The sequence below is a fragment of the Aquarana catesbeiana genome, linkage group LG09 (genome assembly GCF_042186555.1).
Source record: "Aquarana catesbeiana isolate 2022-GZ linkage group LG09, ASM4218655v1, whole genome shotgun sequence".
Lineage (NCBI taxonomy): Eukaryota > Metazoa > Chordata > Amphibia > Anura > Ranidae > Aquarana > Aquarana catesbeiana.
Window position 1 is genome coordinate 47,987,230 of NC_133332.1, and position 26,122 is coordinate 48,013,351.

The 26,122-nt window shown below is 45.8% G+C and overlaps 1 protein-coding gene across 2 annotated transcripts in view; it reads right to left on the minus strand.

Moving 5' to 3' along the window:
* Nucleotides 1–10,864, minus strand: part of LOC141107594 (N-acetyllactosaminide alpha-1,3-galactosyltransferase-like) — a 153,762-nt gene extending 142,898 nt beyond the window's left edge. For both annotated transcript variants that reach the window (XM_073598444.1, XM_073598443.1), the window contains exon 1: nucleotides 10,729–10,864. The gene's annotated coding sequence lies outside the window, so the exon portion shown is untranslated. The remainder of the gene's footprint in view (nucleotides 1–10,728) is intronic.
* Between the last annotated feature and the right edge of the window lie 15,258 nt (nucleotides 10,865–26,122).

Sequence of the window (26,122 nt, forward strand, 5' to 3'; positions counted from 1 at the left end):
CACAGGGCAGGTTAGGGTGGCACAGGGCAGGTTGGGGTGGTATAGGGCAGGTTGGGGTGGTAGAAGGCAGGTTGGGGTGGTATAGGGGAGGTTGGAGTGGCACAGGACAAGTTGGGGTGGTACAGGGCAGGTTGGAGTGGTATAGGGCAGGTTGAAGTGGTATAGGGCTGGTTGAAGTGGCACAGGGCAGGTTGGGGTTGTACAGGGCAGGTTGAAGTAGTATAGGTCAGGTTGGGGTGGCACAGGGCAGGTTGGGGTGGTACAGGGCAGGTTGAAGTGGTATAGGGCAGGTTGGGGTGGTACGGAGCAGGTTGAAGTGGTATAGGGCAGATGGGGTGGCACAGGGCAGGTTGAAGTGGCACAGGGCAGGTTGAAATGGCACAGGACAAGTTGGGGTAGTACAGGGCAGGTTAGGGTGGCACATGGCAGGTTGGAGTGCTATAGGGCAGGTTGGGGTGGCACATGGGAGGTTGGAGTGCTATAGGACAGGTTGGGGTGGCACAGGGCAGGTTGGAGTAGCACAGGGCAGGTTGGGGTGGCACAGGGCATGTTGGGGTGGTATAGGGCAGGTGTGGGTAACACAGGTCAGGTTGGGGTGGTATAGAGCAGGTTTGGATGACTGGTGCAGGGCAGGTTGGGGTAGTATAGAGCAGGTTGGGGTGTCACAGGGCAGGTTAGGACTCTATGCAGTGAGAGTGTGCTGTGCAGTAACTTACAGCATGCCTCATTCCTGCAGATGAACTTGGGCGGGTCTGCTGTGTCCTGGCCTCTATCTCCTTCAGCTTCGGGATCAGCCAGTGTGAAGAGGTCTGTGGAAGGAGTGGAGGAGGCGGCGCGGCCACACCCACAGCTCCGCCCACTATCTCCTTCAGCTGCGGGATCAGCCAGTGTGAAGGGGTCTGTGGGAGGAGTGGAGGGAGTGGAGGAGGAGGCGCGGCCACACCCCCAGCTCCGCCCACTATCTCCTTCAGCTGCGGGATCAGCCAGTGTGAAGGAGTCTGTAGGAGGAGTGGAGGAGGCGCGCGGCCACACCCCCAGCTCCGCCCACCAACTTCGGCTGCCTTGGAGATATTGGAGATCTTCGAGTGACAGCTTAACCTGAAGGGGGAGTGTTATAGGCAGCTTCCCCCGCACTGCTGGATGCCCTGCTCGCACCGCTCCGAGGCAATCTATAGTAGTGTTTAGCGGCGGCCCCGGTGTCACCCCTCTGGTGGGTGACACCCGGTGCGGGCCGAACCCCCCGCACCCCCATAGCAACGCCTCTGGACAGAATCTCTGCCCCAGTGTGGCTCCTGTCCCCCAAGCACACCAGCTCAAGCACCGCATGGCATCTTTTTGCCTGCGTGCTTGCGTAGCCCCTTGAACAAGGACAAATCAGCACAGAAAGAGGCCATGGAGGAAGAAGAAGAGGAGGGGGTGGAAGAGAGAGGTGTGGCAGAATCACCACTAGTAGAATTTTGGAGGCGTGGTGGCGGAGCAACCTCCAACACTACTGCACCCTGTCCTGCATCCTTCCCACCTGCCAGAAGAGTCACCCAGTGCGTGGTGAAAGATAGGTAACGTCCCTGTCCATGCCTGCTGGACCACGAGTCAGCGGTAATATGCACCTTACCGCTGACCGCCCTGTCCAGCCAGGCCAAGACATTGACTTCCTCATGCTGGTAGAGAGCCGGAATTGCGTTCCGTGAGAAAAAGTGGCATTTGGGAACCTGCTACTGAGAAACCGCATATTTCACAAACTCACGGAAAGGGGCAGAGTCTACCAACTGAAAAGGCAACAGTTGAAGTGCTAGCAATTTAGCCAAGCTAGCATTCAACCGCTGGGCATGTGGATGGCTGGGAGCGAACTTCTTTCGGCGATGCAGCAGCTGGGGCAGGGAAATTTGCCTGGTATGATCTGATGTCGGTGTACCGATAGCAGATTGCCCGCAAGTACTTGGCTGTGACACACCTAATTCTACACCTTCATTCCTCTCAGTGCAGGTTTCAGAGAGGACTGAAGGTATAGTGGGGTTGGAGATCCCAGCTAATGAGGAGCAAGGAGAGATCCGCTTTGTTCTTTGGTGTGGATCTTTTAGGTACGCTTGCCAACAAACTGCATGGCAGGTCGACATATGTCTGGTTAAGCATGTGGTGCCCAAGCGGGTGATGTTTTCGCCACGCGAGATACACTTGAGACATATGTTGCAAATAGCAGCGGTGCGATCTGATGCACTCGTCTCAAAAAAGGCCCAGACCAAAGAACTTTTGGAATAACGCATAGAGACAGCAGCGCCATGCGGAGCTCTGTGGTGTAATGCAGTCGGTGTGCTGCCCTTAAGCTGGCCCCTTGAGGGCATTCTGCCTCGTTGGAGATGTGCCTCCTCCTCCTCTCTCCTATCAGGCACCCACGTGGAGTCGGTGACTCCCTCATCATCCCCTCCCTCCTCATCACATCATACCTCCGGCACCCCCTCTCTCTGGGCTCACGTTACTGCCTTCCTCTAGCTGGGTAACATCATCGGAGCCTTCAAAAGGCTGAGTATCCTCCTGGAGCATGTACCCAACACTGTGGTCAAACAGTTTGGGGGACTCCTCAGGAGGACATGGTGGGGCTAGGGAAGGAGTGACTGATGCCATTGAGCCGAGGGAAGAGGCCGCGTTGGCCGCTGTTTTGCCAGATAAAGTACCCTGAGCCTGGGTGAGAGAGGATGAGTAGGATGAGGACGGCTTGGTCATCCACTCTACCAAGTCTTCGGCATGTTGCGGCTCAACACGGCCAGCTGCCGAAAAAAAGGACAAGCGTGTCCCACGGCCATGTGCTGATGAGGATGCACCGTGTCCATGACCAGCACTGTTGCCTCTAAACACAGAGCCTGCTTGCCCTCTTTTATTGGCTTGTGACTGTCTGCCTCTCCTTGTTGGCCTTCCAGACATACTAATGGCCTGCAGTGAGATGTAGCTGCACAAAGCTGGGATGTATATATATACTGATTATACTGCAGCTAGCAGAATCAACTGCCTGCCTGTAGTATTATTAGTATGAGAACACCAGCAATTGTCTTCAGGTAGCTTTAGGTGCACACTGTGCAGAGGACACAGTACACTAACTGTAAATACTTCAGCTGCCTGCCTGTGGTATTAATAGGATCAGAAGAACACTAGCAATTGTCTTCAGGTAGCTTTAGGTGCACACTGTGCAGAGGACACAGTACGCTAACTGTAAATACTGTAGCTGCCTTCCTGTGGTATTAATAGGATCAGAACACCCGCAATTGTCTTCAGGTAGCTTTAGGTGCACACTGTGCAGAGGACACAGTACACTAACTGTAAATACTGCAGCTGCCTGCCTGTGGTACTAATAGGATCAGAAGAACACCACAAATTTTCTTCAGGTAGCTTTAGGTGCACACTGTGCAGAGGACACAGTACACTACTTGTAAACACTGCAGCTGCCTGCCTGTGGTACTTCTAGGATCAGAAGAACACTAGCAATATTCTTCAGGTAGCTTTAGGTGCACACTGTGCAGAGGACACAGTACACTAACTGTAAATACTGCAGCTGCCTACCTGTGGTACTAATAAAATCAGAAAAACACCAGCAATTTTCTTCAGGTAGCTTTAGGTGCACACTGTGCAAAGGACACAGTACACTAACTGTAAATACTGTAAAAACACCTGCCTGCCTGTCAGTATATTAGGAAGAGAATAACAGGAACGGATCTAGCTAAACTGAATACAGTGTATATATATATATATATATATATATATATATATATATACACACACACACACACACACAACACCTAGGATGCATATATATACACAATACACTGTAAGTGCAGCTAACTGACTCTCCTGCCTACTCTATCTAACTTAAGTCAAATGACACTGTCTCTCTGTCTATCTCTCTCCGCCGCCGCAACACACTACACAAGGCCACCACACAGGCGGCCTTATGTAGTGTGGGGCATGTACTAAACCCCCTGAGCCATAATTGCCCAAAGCCACTCTGGCATTGGCTAATTACAGCTCTCTGTACAGTTGACGCTGTGATTGGCCAAGCATGCAGGTCATAGTGCATGCTTGGCCAATCATCAGCCAGCAATGCACTGTGATGCCGCAGTGAATTATGGGCCGTGACACACCACTCGAATTTGGTGCGAACGGCCCATAACGTTCACAATTCGACGAATGGTCGAACAGGCGATGTTCGAGACGAACATGGGTTTCGACTCGAACTCGAAGCTCATCCCTATCCAAAGACATCCATGGACAAGCAGTGCAGTCAAAGGAAGGCACAGATAGGTTTGAACATACCTTTTACAGTACGGACGAATGTGTGGGAACATATTCCGGCACTCAACCTGATAGGGAGTGTTGGTTTGTGCCGGCCATGGATGTCTTGAATCTTGTCCCATTCCCTCCAGTCATGGCATCAGCAATTAACCCTATATTGATTGGATATTTTAAACTGCATACTCTAACGGTTTACTTAACCTTGCCTATCAATCACTTTTTTGATTGCTAAATCAGATGGAAGCCACCCTGTGGACACAATATATATTGTAAACTTACACAGATACTACTACTACTTTCCATTCAAATCTGTGCTCACTAGATGTAACTCTATGTGGTTAATCCACAACGGGCCTTTATACTATAAATCTAAATCTTACATCCAACTAGCTTTATTACTTTTTTAAACCATCAAGTGTTTGATTGTCATGACTGGCTGTAAGATCGGCTATATTCATTGACTTATCCTGGACATTTAGGCAGTTTCAATTAATTGAACAGCCATTACATTGACATACCCTCTATTCTTTATATTCTATTTTTCAGCGGCCACTTATTTTTGAGTGTGCTATACTTACTTGTGAATAAATAAGCACCAATCTAACTATTATGAGGTACGATACTGAATGCAATATCTGATGCATGGAAATGTATTATTTTTTGGATAAGCTTTAATAGTTACACATACATCCTTACTGCTTTTATTCGCAGGGCTCTGCCTCTCTTTGACTTCAGCAGTATTGGGTGTTGATCCTCTTCCGGGTCTTTAGGCCACTTGTCAGCAAATAATCTTACTCTTAAGGGCAAAGCATTATAGACGGGCATATCCAGGACATATTTCTGCTCCACTTTCTTGTTTTTAATATTCTAAGTGGAATGTTTTGCATATGACAGTTTTGGTAAACATGTAAGTACACATGTCACACGCATTTTTCCACGAATAATGTATACTGCCATTTCTTTATGTTTTTGTATATACAGTGGGGACAGAAAGTATTCAGACCCCCTTAAATTTTTCACTCTTTGTTATATTGCAACCATTTGCTAAAATCATTTAAGTTCATTTTTTTCCTCATTAATGTACACACAGCACCCCATATTGACAGAAAAACACAGAATTGTTGACATTTTTGCAGATTTATTAAAAAAGAAAAACTGAAATATCACTTGGTCCTAAGTATTCAGACCCTTTGCTCAGTATTTAGTAGAAGCACCCTTTTGATCTAATACAGCCATGAGACTTTTTGGGAAAGATGCAACAAGTTTTTCACACCTGGATTTGGGGATCCTCTGCCATTCCTCCTTGCAGATCCTCTCCAGTTCTGTCAGGTTGGATGGTAAACGTTGGTGGACAGCCATTTTTAGGTCTCACCAGAGATGCTCAATTGGGTTTAAGTCAGGGCTCTGGCTGGGCCATTCAAGAACAGTCACGGAGTTGTTGTGAAGCCACTCCTTCGTTATTTTATCTGTGTGCTTAGGGTCATTGTCTTGTTGGAAGGTAAACCTTCGGCCCAGTCTGAAGTCCTGAGCACTCTGGAGAAGGTTTTCGTCCAGGATATCCCTGTACTTGGCCGCATTCATCTTTCCCTCGATTGCAACCAGTTGTCCTGTCCCTGCAGCTGAAAAACACCCCCAAAGCATGATGCTGCCACCACCATGCTTCACTGTTGGGACTGTATTGGACAGGTGATGAGCAGTGCCTGGTTTTCTCCACACATACCGCTTAGAATTAAGGTCAAAAAGTTCTATCTTGGTCTCATCAGACCAGAGAATCTTATTTCTCACCATCTTGGAGTCCTTCAGGTGTTTTTTAGCAAACTCCATGCAGGCTTTCATGTGTCTTGCACTGAGGAGAGGCTTCCGTCGGGCCACTCTGCCATAAAGCCCCGACTGGTGGAGGGCTGCAGTAATGGTTGACTTTCTACAACTTTCTCCCATCTCCCGACTGCATCTCTGGAGCTCAGCCACAGCGATCTTTGGGTTCTTCTTTGCTTCTCTCACCAAGGCTCTTCTCCCCCAATAGCTCAGTTTGGCCGGACGGCCAGCTCTAGGAAGGGTTCTGGTCGTCCCAAACGTCTTCCATTTAAGGATTATGAAGGCCTCTGTGCTCTTAGTGCAGCAGAAATTTTTTTGTAACCTTGGCCAGATCTGTCCCTTGCCACAATTCTGTCTCTGAGCTCTTCAGGCAGTTCCTTTGACCTCATGATTCTCATTTGCTCTGACATGCACTGTGAGCTGTAAGGTCTTATATAGACAGGTGTGTGGCTTTCCTAATCCAGTCCAATCAGTATAATCAAACACAGCTGGACTCAAATGAAGGTGTAGAACCATCTCAAGGATGATCAGAAGAAATGAACAGCACCTGAGTTAAATATATGAGTGTCACAGCAAAGGGTCTGAATACTTAGGACCATGTGATATTTCAGTTTTTCTTTTTTAATAAATCTGCAAAAATGTCAACAATTCTGTGTTTTTCTGTCAATATGGGGTGCTGTGTGTACATTAATGAGGAAAAAATGAACTTAAATGATTTTAGCAAATGGCTGCAATATAACAAAGAGTGAAAAATTTAAGGGGCTCTGAATACTTTGCATCCCCACTGTATATCTAAACTGTTTGTTAATACATTAGAGGCACATGATTGATTCTCTTATGTACCCCCGAAGAAGGAGATGAGAAAACTCTGAAGCAACATACAGGGATATGTAATGTAATACTGACACATAATCACACACATAGGTTGGACTTGATGGACTTGTGTCTTTTTTCAACCTCACCTACTATGTGTTGGGTGAATCATAAGACAACAGTATCAATCACTGTGGTGACTGTTTCAATTCATATGCATGTTTGTTAAACATTCCACCATTTTTATCCTGTATTCTTAGACATATGTATGTTACCAGTAAAACATTTATATTTTTCTACTTATATTTTGAATTTCAGTGCCTTAAAAGTCCAGTTAGGGGTCAATTACCTTCGCTGTCTAGCTATTAGGATGCGGCACGTCTCAGAGACATTCCCCGACAACCAATACTGTCAAATAGTAATCTCTTCGCCTCACCCAAATTTGACACAATTTTAGAAAGTCTGCATATACCACTCTGTAAAAGCTCTCTAAACAGGGGCCCTTTGCATGTGATGGATTGAAAATAGATTTAGGCCTAAAATATGTGTGAACTATGGGAGGTAAGGTAGCAGAGTATTGTGTAAGAAGGCTCATGGGGTCCTCATCAAGGAATGATGTGTCTATGACATCAATCTAACTAGTGTCAAACTCAAACTGGTCATTAATCACAATAGATGGAGATTTTGGAGGGGGAACAATAGTGAGCAACGCATTCTTTTTTTCTTTGAGATGGTAATATCTTTTTAATGTAAAGTTGCATATGTACCTATTAAGGTCTTTAAAGAGAAGAAATGGATTAGGTTTATTCAAGGGGGCGAAATTGAGTCCTCGACTTAGGAGTGAGGTATCTGCAGTGGAGAGAATAAATAAATTGAATACAGTGAAACCTCGGATTATGAGCATAATCCGTTCCAGGAGTATGCTTGTAATCCAAAGTACTCCCATATCAAAGCGAGTTTTCCTATTCAAGTCAATGGAAACGAAAATAATTAGTTCCGCATTTACTTCAATGGGATGCAATACCTCATGTGGCCAGAGGCAGGGAAGGGGGGGCGCCGGAGAGCCTCGGAAACGGCCGAAGAGACCAGAGCACACTTCGGCTGACCTCGGCAAACCTCGGAAAGACTAGCCTTTCCGAGGTTTGCCGAGGTCAGCCGAACTGTCCTCGGGCCTTTTCTGTGCATTTCCGAATGGCGATGATCGGCTCCGGTGTCCCCCACCTCAGGCCAAAAGCAGTACTGCACACCGCTTTGGCCTGAATCCTGCTCGTTTTGCAAGACAACACTCGCAAACCGAGTTAGGATTTTTAGAAATACAGTGCTCGTATTGCGAAACGCTCGTTAACCGCGTTACTCGCAATCCGAGGTTCCACTGTATTTTTACAGTTTCCTGATTTTTAGGGCATTGGGGTTGTTTCTTGGCTCGTCCTCCTCTGCAGCCTCTCCTGTGAGTTTTCTTTTTTTGGAGGCTGCTGGAGGAGGACTGGGCACTAAAAAAGAAGAAGTTGAAGGAGGAGAGGAAGGCAAATCTGTAGAGACGGAAGATGGTAACTGGTCATTATTAAGCGTGGGTGAAGCAATATTGGCAACTACAATCAAAGGTTCTGTAATGTCTTTAGTACTGGGAACATTGGTACAGGTGCCCGAGTTCCTAGGTAATGTATGGGCCTCAACAGGTAGAGTGAAGAGTGAAGGCTGTGAAGGAGGGAGGGCCTTAGGCTGGGACTGACTAGACCTAGTAATACTATCAGGATGATGTGTTGCAGGTGGTCTATTATAAAAACGATTCAGAGCATTCGACAAGTTAGTATTATTCTTGTGATTCCTATCTTTATTTATACTTTTGTTCTTATTGCTATGAGGACCAGAGTGTTGTCTTTCCAACCTCTGATGCTCGTCAGAAGTGGCTAGACAAGATGGTTGTACGCTCAGGAGTGGAAGTGGGGAACAAAGACCAGGCGGCTGGCGAGATATCTGGGACTGCGAGAAAGGGGATGGAAGATAATTTTGTGAGTCCACAGGTCTCGGTGGAACAGAAAAATTGTTATGATAAATATTCTTCTTCTTGTTCCAAGAAAAAACTCTGTCATAATTGAAATCATCCAGATCACATCTGAATTTGACAAGTTTCATGTGTATAAGGTCATCTTCATCTATTTTAGTATTTTTCTTTAGTACATCTAACCAAGAAGATGGAATTGGTGTGTCATGACTGATAATATCTTGTACTATATGTTGAACTTGATGTGTTATTTTATCAAACCTATACATTCTATGGGAAATGAGTATAGTCATACATTTGGAGGTACAAAACTCAGCAATATCAGCCCATTCCTTTTTGTTGTCAGCTTCAAGGAAAGGACATTAATTCATAACTCTCAGACCCCTAGGTGAGATTTTTGTATTAATATATTTTTCTAGAAAGAATTTATCCCACCACTGCTGGTTAGTGGTCTGGATTATCCTTTCCAGTTGTTCAAACTTACCACATAATAAGTGGTGTTTTTTACCCGTTAAGATCACATCTTGTTTTAAAATAGAGGATGGTAATACTGTGTAAAAATTATCTAGGACTGCATGATTATACATTTCTATTAACCTCCCAGGTGGTATGATTATTTCAGATTTTTGCGTCTCAAAGCGGTACCATTGTTTTGCATAGAAATTTGGCGTTTTATATTGTAGGCCTGTAATTTTTTGCAATAACACACTTAAATCTGTCCACCAAGAGTCTAGCAGATATCCCGGGTATGATGAAGTTTGAAACACAAAATCATAAATTATAATATAATAAATAAATATAAATAATTATAAAAAATAATAATATAATAATGATAAAATAAATTTCCCCACAATTCACTATTGCTCAATTCTGTAAGTGTTCTAATTTACTATCGCTGTTTTCTAGCTGGTCTTAAACTACTTTTGATGTAAAGGGACACTTTTTGGTTGCTATGGACAATCTCCAGTGTCCAGGCAGAAAGAACAGTATTCATAATATAAAACTGCATGCAGGGCATTGGACAAAGCACTAGGGACAAAAGGGATGTGAAATAATTTCATACAGTGTTATGAATTTTCACTTTTTTGAATTTGCCGCCAGGCTCCGCCCCCGTGCGGCGCAACGCTGGCAGGGAACGGAGCCTGGCACACAGAGGATTCAGGGGGGAGACGGAGTCCACGGACACAGCGGGGGGACATCGCAGGATCCTGGGGACAAGGTAAGTATACCACACCAGGATCCTGAGATGTAATCCTGAGTGTGGCTCGGGGCTACCGCTAATGGTCCTGAAATTTAACCCTGAGCCACACTCGGGAAAACCACTAGGGAGACTAAGATCCATAATACAGAAATGGTTAATATATATATATATATATATATATATATATATATATATATATATATATATATATATATATATATATATATATACAAATAATAGATCTATACTTAAAGAATGGAAAAAAAACGGGTATGGGTTTGGAGAAGAAAGGGGAACATACAGATGTTATGGCAGATAGGGACCAAGTATGCAGCACAAGGGCTTCTGGTACATACAAAAAATACAAGTGAAGGCACAATATCTTTGAACCATAAATCTCCCAATAGCAACAAAAGTCTGTTGTGAAATACACAGTCTATGTTAGTCCATATAAGTAATTAATAAAATATATGGGAAATAAAAAGTCCAGAGCACTCAAGGCTGCCATCATATAGGAACAGAAACTGGGTTCCAAAGCACTGCGAGAAACAAAGAGAGCGGCGCCTCTGAGTGTAGACCTTTCTAAAACCTTAATAAAACATACGGTTTATCAACTCACATTTATGTGGCAAATACAGGCATGTAGGTCCCAACAAGGGTAAGTCCTGGTGACGCTCCTGCTTTCTGCTCCCTCGGTCTTCCAGGCACGGAAGCTGTCTGTGTGAATATTCACTGCTGTAGATGAAAAGCCGGCTGCTGTGGAAGGACTCACAATGAGGCGTGAGGCACAAAGGCAGGCGTGGCTGCAAAGGATGACGTCACACCTAATGGACGTGTTTCGTGAGCATGCGCGCTGCGATATTCCGGCAAGCCACGCTGCTTTTTCAAACGGACTTCATTGGAGGAACCATTATAAAGAGAGTAAACAAGGGAGGGGAAGGGAATGTGACTCGAGAATGTGGGCCGCACTAATTAGTATATACGGAGATGCAGTCAAGAAACAACTGGCACACATACAAGTGCAGATCATAGCAAACAATGCTACGCCTGAAATATGATAAATTAAAATGATGATAAATTAAAAAAAGGCGTTTCTTGATGGGCTGGTTTTTATAATGGGCATAATTTAACATGGTAAAATGAATGGTAATTAGAAGTAATAATAATAATAATAATAATAATAATAATAATAATAGGTATCTATAGAGCCCAGTATTGCTGATAATGGATTATTCTTAAGAGGAAAAGGAAAAAATTATTTTCAAAAGAGCAATAATGCTCTGATGAGGATTCCACTACCATTTTTGCAAAAAAGTATATCAAACCAGCTGCTGGTAATTCTTTTTTACACCATAAAAGCTGTCATTATCCTAAATGGATTGAAAACATCCCTAAAGGACATTTCTGTTGACTGCGACAGAATTGCACAAGAGACAGCGATTATATCGATCAAAGTGCTCTTTTAAAGAAGATGTTTAGTGACAAACAATACCCGAGACCTTAGTAGATCAAGCGTTCAAACACTATTTCAAAGGGAAACCCCCAAAAATGACTTGTGAACCAGAAGATCATTCGGTTCAATTTTTTTTTTCTTTTCTTTTTTTTTTTTAATTTATCATTATTTCTATTTCTATTTATTTTTCATATATTTTCTCATTTTTTGTTTATTTAGTAGCAAATAGACCAGACTGATTACCCTCAATATACTACTTTCTTTTTGAAACTATTACTATTCCAGGTTTATTATAGTATTAATCTACTTTTCCTACGTTTTATTTGTAATTTTGGTATTTTTATGTTTCTGTTATGCCTGATCTCCCTGCTGTCAATCCTGGATGGTTCCTTGTGATTGATTGGCTGTTTGTCATAGGGAGTTTATTCTCCCTGTTCAATCCTATCTCTCTTGGATATAGACATGTCTCGATGGTAATCTTCACCACATGCCATCCTGACATGTCTGCTCTTTTACATAATTTCTTGTACATTTTTGGCTGTTCTTGTATTCTGCGCTGTGCCCACTAGATGGGGCAGCTCTGGCATTCTGTGTGCGCTGGTGGGCGGATGATGCGGGCTCTCATTGCCCCGCCCACCTGGCAATATCCACGTCCCTTTGGGTGTGTATCTGCCACCTCGTGGTTTTGGCGTCTCACACCGGGTCCGTTGTGAGCGGACATTTGCTTTCTGGCGGCGATTTTGCCCCCCTCTTTCTTACTGAATGTGGGTAATATCTGAGGGCAACACGCCCCCTTTTTTGGTCCAGCGACGTGGTGTTCTATCTACCCACCCTCAATCTCATCCTCCCTCCTACCTCCCTAACTCCTTCCCCCTTATTGGGGGTATATAAAGTCAGACTTTGATATACCGGTTTAGGCTGTGACAGACTCAGTGGGGATCTTTTGATCTTAGGTAAGGCGATTTAGGTAAGTTCATGTCCCTCATGAAATTCTTATTGATCGGTGGATGAGCATGGTGCTCTTCCTCTGCTTTTAGTTATCATACACTATATATTATATATTTACACCTATTATATATAATATTCTTTGATTGATCTTAGATTTATGCTTTTACTTTAAGGCTCACAAATTGATCGGTTTCTTCTGGGGTGATCCCCCCTTTATCTGTGTTCGTCCCATTGGATGTTGCACTCTTGCGACAGCAAGCTACCAGTAAGCATATCTTACATACATCAACAATCTATTGATATTGGTGTGAATACATCCTTATTTGGGCTGTAGGCATAAAATATCTTATTTTTTTATATATATATCCTTTAATTATAGACTATTACATCTACCATCATACTATCTACCAGCATAGGGGCCACCCATTCAGGTGTACTTTCCTCTCCTTCCCCACTGTGAACCCCTCCAGCCCAGCATACTAACCACTTCCTAGTGAGGTAGGTGATTTATGAGTATTTCTTAAAATTAAGTAGTATACTAAATAAAATATATTATATGTGGCTTTTTTCTGATTAAATTCATATGCTCTGATTTTCATGTGCACATCTTTCTCTACACCAGTGGTTCTCAACCTTCTAGTGCTGTGACCCCTTGATAAAATTTCCCAAGTTGTGGGGACCCCTAACAGTAAAATTATTTTCGTAGCGTGGGTTGTCAGCATGCAAGACAAGACAAGCAATTTAGATAATAAAAAATGCAGCGCTAAGGAAATACAAGCACCCCAAGGGTCAACTTAGGGGTAAGTATTTAAAGTGGAGTTCCACCCAAAAGTGGAACTTCCACTCATTAGATTCCTCCCCCCCTCCGGTGACACAGTTGGCACCTTTCAGGGGGGAGGGGGGTACAGATACCTGTATATTACAGGTATCTGTACCCACTTCCGGCATAGACACCCGCAGAATCTGCGGGTATTTACGCCACTTCCTGCTCCCTCCCCGCTGCCTGCTGGGAAACACACGGGTCCCAGAGGCAGCAGGGACCATCCGGATTGCGCTGCGCGACTCGCGCATGCGCAGTAGGGAACCGGGAAGTGAAGCCGTACGGCTTCGCTTCCTGATTCCCTTACCGAAGATGGAGGCGGCAGCACCCGAGGACGGAGAGACGCTTCGGCCTCGGGTGCCGACATCGCGGGCGCCCTGGACAGGTAAGTGTCCGTGTTTTAAAAGTCAGCAGCTGCAGTATTTGTAGCTGCTGACTTTTAAAAATTTTTTTTTAGGTGGCGCTCCGCTTTAACTGGTGAATAATAAGTGATGGGAAATGATACAAATGTACAAAAATACACTAAAAGTATCAAGTGCATGAACGATGATGGGTGAACTCATGTGTACATGGCACAAACAAGTACTTAGAGTACATATAGTCATATGACACAAGCTAATCAAGATGACGATAAGTCTGTGATAAACAAAAGCATATCCACGAACTCCTCTATGTAAAGATATACAGTCTGTTGTAGGAAGCAGTAAAAAATATTCCTTCTGGTGATGAAAGATATATAATATGGGAACCGACTTCCACACATGGCAATCAGGGATGTGCATCAAAAACAACAATGGGAATGGATACTCTTACCCCAAAGCGTGGACACACAGGCCAGACAGCGGTGGGTCGATCAAGCATGAAACAATCGTTCCCCACAAGCTCTCCAACCAGGACTGTTGGCAGTTAGATGATGTATACCTGCATCTATATCAAAGAGGATTGATGGTAGATGTTCACGGTAGGGGCTCCAACTGACGGGTGTTTGTAGTCATCCGACCGACATCCAATCGACAGCGCAAATCATGGGAAGAAAAAAAGGGCCTCCACATAGTGCAGATAAATCCAGGATGAAAAATATTTATTCGATAAAAACAAAAATAAAAAAACGTGCAGACCATCAATCAAGGTGTGTACATGAAGTGATCACAAAAAATATGGTAGGAACAGCGTGGTATAAAAAGCACAGCGGGCTATGTAATGTTCTTCTACGGGGGCATAAACCTGTTACTGAACACCACGCCAAAATTTAAGACAAGCAATTTGCACCCTTAACCCACGGACATTTAGCACTCCCTGAGTCCCTCCCACTCGTACAGTATTAAAACCCCGTATGGTACATTTTAGGATGTACCTCTCTTTGTTCTACTTTCTTTCCCTTTTATCCCTCTCTATGCTAATTTCTTGTTTTTTTCCCCATCCCTCACTCTAGCCATCTTTCTTGTTCTTTTTCTTTGTTCCTCCCCCTCTTTTCCTCTCCCTTCCATGTATTATCTGTTTTTATTCCTTCTCTTAATTCTTGGTCGGGGGGAAATGGGATGAGCGGCAGTGCTTGGGGGAGTTATGATCAGCCAACTTAGGTGCTCTTGATCAAGGTCAACTGCTGACTTGAGAACTGTTGTGGGGACTTTTAATGGCAACTATAATCACAGGTAGTGTTACTCACTGTGTCTCCGAATTTGTGGTGTCTCGTAACAGTGACACCTATGCCAAAATCAGGAGATAAGGTCTCCTCCAGCCCCTTCCACTTCATATTCCTCACCAGTCAGCTGACCTCTAGTCTCTGCCCCCCAGCCATGCCGTGAACTAAATAGGGGGCTGCGAAGAGGCTGAGTGGGTGGCCGCGGGCTCCAGGAAAAGCCCAGCTGGGCGCCTGTGAAAAGGTTGGGAGAGCAGCGTGGCCTTCAGGAACAGCCCAGGATTAGGTGACCCCTGGCAAATTGTCATTCGACCTCCGAGGGGGTCCCGACCCCCAGATTGAGAACCACTGCTCTACACACATTGAGGGCAGTTTTGTATTATTATTATTATATTTTTTATTCATGTTCTTTATAGGATCATGCAGATTTGGGTTTTACACCTCTGCCACAGACAGTCAGACTGTGGGACTGCAGATAAATCCAGGATAAAAAATATTTATTCGATAAAAACAAAAATAAAAAAACGTACAGACCATCAATCAAGATGTGTACATGAAGTGATCACAAAAAATATGGTAGGAACAGCGTGGTATAAAAAGCACATCAGGCTATGTACCCAACAGCTTGAATCTATATAGAAATATTTATTATTGGCAGTTATTATTGGCAGTCATATACAGTATTGCTGACCATTTACACAGCACTTTACAAATTGTCTTCAAAGACTTACAATCCAGGGTCCCTATCTCACCACTTTGTGGTATAGGAGCGCTGAAGGGTGATCTTTTGTAATGTGGACCTTGAGGCTGCTGACCAACAACTCTGGTGTCCTGCAGGACCTTCAGAGGAGTTAGCTAAATAATTGAAAAGATGGGGCCCCCACGTTAGTGTGTACAGTCTATAAAAGATTTTATTCTGCAATAATCCAACAATTTCTGGGGGCTATATCTGTCCAAGTCCCTGCTTGATCTGTATATGCCTACCTGGGTTCCAAGTTCAGGACAGTATTCCTCACCCTATGGTTATTGTTCTACCAGACCTGAAGAAGGGGGAGTGATGAGTCCCTAAAATGCATTGGATTTTATTGCAAAATGAAATTATCTATGGATTATACAAACTAGTGTGGTGCTCTCATCCTATTTTTCACATACTGTACATACTTGGTCCAGTTTATAAAGAAGCTAATGAACCTATCAGCATGTCTTAGTAATGTGGGCAGAAACAATGCAACCACAGAGAGAACATACAAGCTCTATGCAGATATTGTCCTGATTGGGTTTGAACAAAGGACCCCGAGTGGTACAAGGCATAAGTGTTAACCAATAAGCCACCATTTTTATTGTTAAATTCAAGGGGTCCATGGCTTTTCATCTAGATATTGTGGCAGTGGGACCCCGTGCTACCTGGAAGATTGCTGGTTTAAGCCAGATTTTGGAGAGACAGGCACGCTGATTGCACAGCTGTGTGCTGGGCTACAGTATTTAGTTGTGACCTGACTATGGCTCAGGGCCCCACCCAACAGACAGGAAGTCTGTGCATGGGAGTCAGGTGGACTCCCATTCCTCTGCAGGAGTCAGAGGCTGCATGGGGCAGCAAGAGCATGTATGTCTGCAGGAGGCAGATGTAGTCTGTGACAGAGCAGCAAGGAGCTGATCGGGAGTAAGCTAAGAGAGAGCTTGACTCTAAGGAGCTCTTTTGGTCTTAAGAGAAGTCCTAAGGCCTAGGCTGAAGGTCTGAAGCAGCCTTGTGGCAAGAAAGTAAGCCAGGAGGCTGAAAAATTCGATTGTGCAGGATACAGTAATGGCGGAACCGCCTGCGCGGGCTACTGATGTCTTTGTGAACTTTTCCGTTTGTTTACATAAAAGTGGGCTACCATGCCCTTTAAAAATACAGTTTTGGACGGGCGCACTCATTGAAAACGCACCTACCGCTTGAGGAGCAGCTAATGTGAACACAGTGGAGTCTGCATCTGAAAGTGTGCTGCTTGCAAGTCTTAAAGAGACAGTACACCAAATTTTCCTGTGTTAAAAGAAACTGTGTTAAGTGTTGTGTGCCTAACTGCAGAGATGGGGCGGTCAAAACGCAAAAAGGAAGCAATGTTTGCTGAGATGAGAGACAGAACCCTGTGGCTGGAGGAGTTGTTACCAACAGAACAAGCCCCAGATTGGTGCAAGATGCATTTTGGCAAACTGGAGCAAAGGGAAAAGGAAAGCAAGCCACCACTCAGTGCAAGGAGTGAGCAGATGGCTGCTGACTTCATACAGCCTATGTTGCCTTCTGAACATGTTGAAGACTTTTTGGCTGAGTTTGCGATGATTGCTTCCTCCAGTAGGTGGCCCAGAGGTCGCTGAGTTGAATTGGTGCAGCCTTTTCTGACAGAGGGGTGTACCGCTGGATGCGTTATAACCAATCTAGAGGGCGCTGGAAAAATTCAGGGAGGAGATTGTGGTTTCCCATAGCAACCAGAGAAAGTCTGTTTGCAGAAAGGAGGAGCTACAGCAGAGAAGTGGCTCTGCTTTCCCTTAGAGACGGGAGTAAAGTTGTTCCATGCCTGGAATGTGGTCAAGTAGGGCACGGTATTTTTACTTGCCCTGGATTCTGGAATACAGCTGAGCGTAATGATTTTGAGGAAAAGCCTGTACCTGCAATCCGAGGTTCCTGTTCCAAGGTGGTGTCTGTTGCTGCTGGCGACAGAGAAGCTGTTTTCCTGCAGGGGATGTTGGAGCGTCCAAGAAGGTTGCAATGTTGCCCTGTGTCCATGTGGGGGCATTAGGCTGTGAGAGCACAGCCAAGAAGGGACTATGCCCTCAATTGAAGTGTTCATCACCTGCCAACCGGAATGGTAAGGCTGTTTGGATTTCAAGTGTGAAAGAGACTGAGTTTGTGTTTAACCACTTACGGACCGCCCGCCGTCGTTATAAGTCGGCATTTTGAAGAGGAATGTCGTTGTACCCTCTTCAGCGGGCGATCTGCTTTCAGATAAAAGTAGTCTCTGCTGCGGTTTCGCCACGAGATCACTTTTATTGGTGGCAGGAGAGGGCCCCCCTCCCGCCACGCTCCAGTGCCCTCCGCCGCTTACTGAAGCCGCCGGCGGAGGCGATCACGTCCTCTCCCCTCTGTGGCATGGAGCTGAGTGAGGGGACGATGGCCCACCCGGCTTCATACCATTGCGGGGCAGAAGCAATGTCATACCGTCACTTCCGCCCATAGCTCTTAAAGCAGCATTTTTTATATCTTATTTTTTATTGCATTTTAGTGTAAATATGAGATCTGAAGTCTTTTTGACCCCAGATATCATATTTAAGAGGTCCTGTCATGCTTTTTTCTATTACAAAGGATGTTTACATTCCTTGTAATAGTAATAAAAGTGACACATTTTTTTTTAAAAGAACAGTGTAAAAAAATAAATAAATAAATAAAATAAAAAAAGAGAAAAAAAAAATGCAGAGCTTGCGTGCAGAAGCGAAACACATACATGAGTAGTGCCCCCATATGAAAACGGTGTTCAAACCACACATGTGAGGTATCATGGCGATAATTGTAGCCCTCCTCTGTAACTCAAAACATGCAACCTGTACAATTTTTTAAATGTCGCATATGGAGAATTTTAAGGGTAAATGTTTGTCACCATTTCACGAGCGGGTGCAACTTTGAAGCGTGACATATTGGGTATCAATTTACTCGGCATAACATCATCTTTCACGATACAAAAAAATCGGGCTAACTTTACTGTTGTCTTATTTTTTAATTCAAAAAAGTGTATTTTTTTTCCAAAAAAGTGCGCTTGTAGGACCGCTGCACAAATACGGTGTGACAAAAAATATTGCAACAACCACCATTTTACCTTGTAAACAACAAGTTGGAAAAATAGGCCTGGTCCTTAAGTGGTTAATGCCGGTGAAGTATTGGCAAGTACGGTGAGAGGACACGCTACCAAGATAGACTTGCTGCTTTGCAGGGGCGAAGCACAGATTAATGCTGAACCCACAGCAAGACAGAGAACTGATAAGGACTTGTCTTCAGGCAGTGTACTGTGTAGCAGGAAGACAAGTGGTAAAAATAAATATAATGTGTCGCTCACTAATGAGATTAAAAATACTGATGGTGAAAATGTGGTATTTCATCCAGATATGTCAGGGGTGACCACTGAGAAATATGTGCCATTGCCCCTAGCAACTGTGACAGGTGCAACAGAGGTGTCCCTGGAGACCATACAGGAGCTCATGGTGTCAGAGCTTGGGGTTTCCCAGGACAACTGTGTTGCCGCCCCGATGGGTGAGTGTGTTTCACATGAGGTGAAAAGTGATGTACTAAATATCCTACAATCTCAAACTGCTAATATGCTAACACCTCCTAAACAAGGCAGGAATGTGGATAATACAGATGTTGAAAAGTGTACTTCTGACAATGTTGATGGTTTGGTGACTCTCATGGCAACCATAAGCAGTGCCGCAGAGTTGTCCCCGGATATCTCAAGAGGACTCCCTGTGTTGGAGTCGGCGGAGGCCCAGGACAACTCTGATACTGCTCAGGTGGAACAAAATGGGAAAATAGCTCAAATGATGGAGCATGCATTGTCACAATCTGATGTGGTTGACGGTGACTGGTGCAGGAGGTCTGCTGCCAAGCCACTCTGTCCGCCTGTGTCTCTTTGGGCAGATGGAGCAGTACTACGGAGTGCTGGTGATTACAGCACAAACAGGATAGACTGGAATGGCTGGCACAGGAAAGTACTTGCAATATTTAATGAAGTAATATGCCCAGCAGGCATATTACTATATTATTATAATTATATATTATTACATGTTGTATAATCATGGCCAGTAGACAAAGGTGTGTTGGCTGTTGCAGAAGTTAACCCCCTCCAGTCAGAAGGATCAGATGAGGATGCGTACATAGCAGGGGTTTTGTCCACCACAAAACAGATGAGTAATGTTGAGTGTCAGAATGAGAGTGTAATGGATAAGGACTTGGAAAGGCTCAGTGTTGCTAGAAATGAGAGGATGAGTATGACACACGCGTTTGGCAGTGCTCAAGGGGAGCCGCAAGTTGTGTCAGTTACCTCTGAGGCGGAGGTCTCCTTAACCACTTGCTTACATGGGACTTATACCCCCCTCCTATCCAGACCAATTTTCAGCGCTGACGCACTTTGAATGACAATTGCGCAATCATACAACACTGTACCCAAATGAAATTTTTATCATTTTTTCCCCACAAATAGAGCTTTCTTTTGGTGGTATTTGATCACCTCTGCAGTTTTTATTTTTTGTTAAAAAATTTAAAAAGACCGAATTTAAAAAAAAAAAAAAATTTTTTTTAATATTTTGTTATAAAAATTTAAAAAGGGTAATTTTTCTCCTTCATTGATATGCGCTGATGAGGCGGCACTGATGGGCACTGATAGTTGGCAGTACTGGGCACTGTTGGGTGGCAGTGATGGGCACTGATCTGGTACATTGATAGGCAAAACTGCTAGGTGGCACTGATTGGCACCACTGGTGGGCATTGATAGGTGGCACTTGTAGGCATTGATAGGTGGCACTCATGGGCATTGATAGGTGGCACTGTGGGCACTGTCAGGTGGCAATGTCAGGTGGCACTGGCAGGGGTACTGGTGGCACGTATGAGGCATTATTGCCTCCTCCTCTTCGGGACCGATGTCCCTTGCTGATGAGCCGGTGATCAGCTTTTTTTCTCCTCGCACTGTCAGCATGAGGAGAAAAAAAAAACGATCACAGAGCTTTTCTTTTGATCATGTGATCAGCTGTCATTGGCTGACAGCTGATCACATGGTAAGGGGCCGGGACCGGCCCCTTACTTGGATCGGTGATCACCCGAGTCTCAGTGACTCGGTGATCACAGCGCACGCGTGGCGCGTGCACAGGAGAGGCCGTCATATGACGGGCTCCCGGGAATTCAGGTCCGCGCTGTAGCCGTCATTCGGCTATAGCGCAGATATCAAGTGGTTAAAGGCCCTTTCACACTGGGGCGGGAGCGGCATCGGCGGTAAAGCGCCACTCTTGTAAGCGGCGATTTACCAACGGTATTCGGGCGCTAACGGGGCGGTCTTACCCCCCGCTAGTGGCCGAGAAAGGGTTAAAAACCACCGCAAGTGGTCTCTGTGGCAGATTCGCCACAAGATCACTTTTATCGGCGGCAGGATAGGGCCCCTCTCCCGCCACGCTCCGGTGCCCTCCGGTGCTTACTGGAACTGCCGGCAGCGGTGGAGGCGATCGCGTCCTCTCCCCTCTGTGGCATGGAGCTGAGTGAGGGGACGATGGCCCCACCCAGCTCCATACCATTGCAGGGCGGAAGCAACGTCAAAACTTCACTTCCGCCCATAGCTCTTACAGCAACTTTTTTTTTTTTTTTTTCAAACGACATTTTTTATTTTTATTTTTTATTGCATTTTAGTGTAAATATGAGATCTGAGGTCTTTTTGACCCCAGATCTCATATTTAAGAGGTCCTGTCATGCATTTTTTCTATTACAAGGGATGTTTACATCCCTTGTAATAGTAATACAAGTGACACAATTTTTTTTTTTTTTTTAAAAGAACAGTGTAAAAAATAAAAATGAAAGGCAAAATAAATAAGAAAAAAAATGTTTTTAAACAAGCCCCGTCCCGCCGAGCTTGCATGTAGAAGCGAAACGCATACATGAGTAGTGCCCCCATATGAGAACGGTGTTCAAACCACACATGTGAGGTATCATCGTGATCGTTAGAGCAAGAGCAATAATTCTAGCCCTCCTCTGTAACTCAAAACATGTAACCTGTACAATTTTTTAAACGTCGCATATGGAGATTTTTAAGGGTAAAAAATTTGTCGCCATTTCACGAGCGGGTGCAACTTTGAAGCATGACATGTTGGGTATCAATTTACTTGGCATAACATCATCTTTCACAATATAAAAAAAAAGTTGGGCTAACTTTACTGATGTCCTATGTTTTCATTCAAAAAAGTGTATTTTTTTCCAAAAAAAGTGCGCTTTTAAAGACTGCTGCACAAATACGGTGTGACAAAAAATATTGCAACGACCACCATTTTATTGTCTAGGGTGTTAGAACCCCCAAACATTATATATATTTTTTTCTAAGTAATTTTCTAGCAAAATAAAAATGATTGTAACTTGTAAACAAGTTTGAAAAATAGGCCTGGTCCTTAAGTGGTTAATGCCGGTGAAGTATTGGCAAGTCCGGTGAGAGGACACGCTACCAAGAAAGACTTGCTGCTTTGCAGGGGGGAAGCACAGATTAATGCTGAACCCACAGCAAGACAGAGAGGCCCGGAGCTAAGTGCAACGATGGGCGCAGGGACGGCATGACAATGCTGGGATGGCACAGTTGCCGTCTTAAGAGGTTTCCCCTTTTAGAATAAGGGAGGGGCTGAGGGAGATGTGAGGGGAAGTTGAACAGGAGGGGGGAAGTGACGTCATTCGAAGAGCGGTGGAGGAAGAAGATTGAACACAGCACCTCACCGCTCTTCAATCCAGCCATATTACCCCCTTTATTAGAGCCTCAGTGACCAGGATGGCGGCGATGGAGGGTTTTGTAGCTGACCTGAGAGCAGCGGTTGCCACTCACGGCGCGGACTGGCTGCAACAGCAGCTTTCTCATATTGCTGAGGACGGAGCAGCGGTGAGCGGGGGGGCCGCCCACACCTCATGCACGTCGGTCCCGGCCGCCTGAGAAGTACAGCCCTGCATCAGGCCCAGGAGAGCCCCGGGGGAGGGGGAGACCAGAGGAAACCAGTGATCCCGGAGCAGTATGAGCAGTCAGCCCCCTGTGACCAGAGCAGGGGAGGCAAGGGGGGCCAGTCGCAGACGCAGAGGGACAAGTGCCAGGATGCCAAGCAGACCACGTGGCTCTTCCCCCCCAGCACGTCGCAGGTGCATGGCACTGAGGGATGGAGCAGCAGGGACAGAGAGGAGGAATGACACCAGGGAGAGGGGATCAGCCTGCCAGGAGACAGCACAGGAGGCTGGGTCAGCTAGCAACACTCGGCAGCATAGGAGTGGGTCAGCGAGGAATGCAGGGGCGGGCTCCAGTGCAGGAAGCAGCCAGGTTATACGTACCCCACAAAGCAGAAGTTGCAGCAGTTCATCTAGGGGGGCATCGCACGGGTCTGGCGGTAATTCTGAAAGAGAAGGTCAGCCACAGCACTGCAGACATTCGGCACCCAGAGCAGCTGCGTCTGGGGTGCAGCAGGCAGTCGTCAGGAATGAACCCAGTGATGATCGATCGGAAGGAGAATTGTCCGGGTCGGATGGAGGAGAAGACCAACGACTTCCAGCGGCGGTGGTTCCAGGAGTGGCGGCTGTTGAGCCCAGTCCAGGGCAGCCCGGTGAGTGCGATTCTTCGAATTCCATTACATCTTTGTTACAGGCATTATTGGGGAAAGGTACACAAGGGGGACGGATAAATACAGGGGGGTCAATAGGGTCGGGGGTGATTGGGTCTACCATAGCTACACCGACAGTGGGGGGGACCCGGGTCTGGGAATGCGGGATTATGGGAACTGTTGGTTGGGCTGAAGGAGCTAGTAGCACGGGTTGAGGCAGGGACGAGTGGTAGTCCCGCGAGTACATGGACGGCACCTATCCTCCCGCAGACAGGAGGGGACACACAGGGCACATGCGTTCCACCGGTGGCGCCTGTAGTGGATGTCAACCCGACAGCAGTGGCCACGACTTCGGGGGATCAGGGGAAGACGGGCAAGAAAAGGGCGGATTCAGTTAGGTTGGCAGATGCGGCTAGGAGCGAAGTGTACGTGTGTTTTGAGGGCCCTTTGGGTGCTCATTTGAAGACGGAAATAAAAGAAAAGATATGGAAGGGCGAATACGTGGAAATTTTCACGTTATTGCCGTTGGGAAAATTTAACCTGGATAGGTTAAAACCAGTGGAAGGCAAGAAGGAGGATGAGGAAAAGCGGAGATACCGCTTAATTCCGCGTACATTTGCTAATTAGCTACAGGCGTTTGCCATTTTAGCAAGCGTGGTAGGTGAAAAGGCACCAGAGAACTGCTCAGCTTTATTCGTTTATCTAGAAGCCATTAGCGAAGCCCACAGGACGTATGGTGGCATTGCTTGGCTACGTTACGATGAACAATTTCGTCAGCGGATGGCGGTAAGACCAACTCTGCGCTGGGACCATAAGGACATAAGCCTATGGATGAGGTTGATGACGGCGGCGAGGGCCCCAAATCAGTTTTTTCAGGCAGGGGTCGGAGGTTCTGCAGCTCCAGGACAACCGGCCGAAAAAAGATGGAGTTATTGCTGGCAGTTCAACGAAGGCACCTGCAGATTTGGATCCAACTGTCGGTTTAAACATCTGTGCTCCGGCTGCGGGGGATCTCATGCGCTGTCCAAATGTTTAAAAAAAGGAAAAGGTCGGGTTGGAGATGCTTCGAGTAAGAGGGAGGACTCTGGTGCGGGTGGAAAGGATGCGTCCTTTCCTCAGTAGATACCCCGATCGGACAGCGGCTGCTATATTAGAAGCTGGATTTACGAGCGGTTTTCGGATTCCGTGTTCTTTGGCAATAACACTGCCAGAGGCTCAGAATCTGAAGTCGGCGATGCAACATCCAGCGATAGTTGCCAAAAAATTGGGGAAGGAGGTGCCGTTGGGTCGCATGGCAGGCCCTTTCAAGGACTTGCCGCTGCCGGATTTGGTGGTCTCCCCTTTGGGAGTGGTTCCCAAAAAGGAGCCCAATAAGTTTAGGCTCATACACCACCTCTCTTTTCCAAAAGGGGGGTCGGTCAATGATGCCATTGAACCTGAAGTGTGGGAGGTATGGGCAGGGTTCCTTAATGGCAAAGTCTGATATTGAATCGGCTTTCCGGTTATTGCCGGTGCACCCTGACAGTTTTCGGTTACTGGGATGTACCTGGGAAGGGGCTTACTATGTGGATAGATGCCTACCCATGGGATGCTCTATATCTTGCGCCCTTTTTGAGACATTCAGCTTATTCCTGGAATGGGCAGTTAGGGATGTCGCAGGGATCAACTCAGTCATCCATTATTTGGACAATTTCTTATGTGTTGGCCCAGCTGGCTCTAAGATTTGTGCGGTTCTGTTGGGTACACTACAACACCTGGCGGATCGTTTTGGGGTGCCACTAGCCCCTGAAAAAACGGAAGGTCCAACCGTGATGATAACGTTTCTAGGCATTGAGATAGACTCGATGAGGATGGAGTGAAGGCTTCCGATGGACAAGCTGGTGCAGTTACAAGAAGAGGTGCGTGGGACCATAGGGGTTAGAAAAATACAACTGCAAAAGCTTCAATCTTTACTGGGAAAGCTTAACTTTGCCTGCCGAATCATGCCGATGGGCAAAGTTTTTGCAGGCGCTTGGCGGCTGCTACAGCAGGGATCAGGGCGCCAACACATTTTGTCAGTCTTACTCAGGAACATAGAGAAGATTTGCGTGTATGGCAGGTTTTCTTAGAGTCCTTCAATGGAAGGGCTCTTTGGATGTCGGGTCCCGTCAGCAATTGTGACCTGGAACTATTCACCGATGCGGCAGGCTCGATGGGGTTTGGGGCTTTCTGCAAAGGTCATTGGTGCGTGGCCAGATGGCCGTTGGCATGGCAGGAGGCAGGGTTCTTGAAGAACCTAGTTCTATTGGAACTGTTCCCCATTGTTGTGGCCATGGAACTGTGGGGGGAATCCTTCAGGAATTTAAAAGTACGCTTCAATTGTGAGAATTTGGGGGTGGTCCAAGTGGTTAACCGGCTGACTGCAGCATCGGTGCCAGTGGTCAGGTTGTTAAGACATTTGGTGCTTCGCTGTTTACAAGTGAACGCATTCATTTATGCTGTACACTTACCTGGGGTCGATAACACTTTAGCTGACGCTTTGTCTCGTTTTCAGTGGGACAGGTTCCGGATGTTGGCGCCAGAGGCGGAACAACAAGGGATTGCCTGTCCCAACTGGATGTGGAACATTGCTTTGGGATCGCAGCAAAGTGGATTCAGCAATCCGTGAGTATGGCTACATGGAATGCCTACTCCAAGGTATGGACAGCATGGTTTACCTGTTTAACCGAACTGGGAATAACCTCTGATGATCCGGCAATCGGACACGCTGTCCTGTATTTCATCATTCAGGGTTTTGAAAAGGGTATCTCGGCAGCTGCCATAGACCGCGA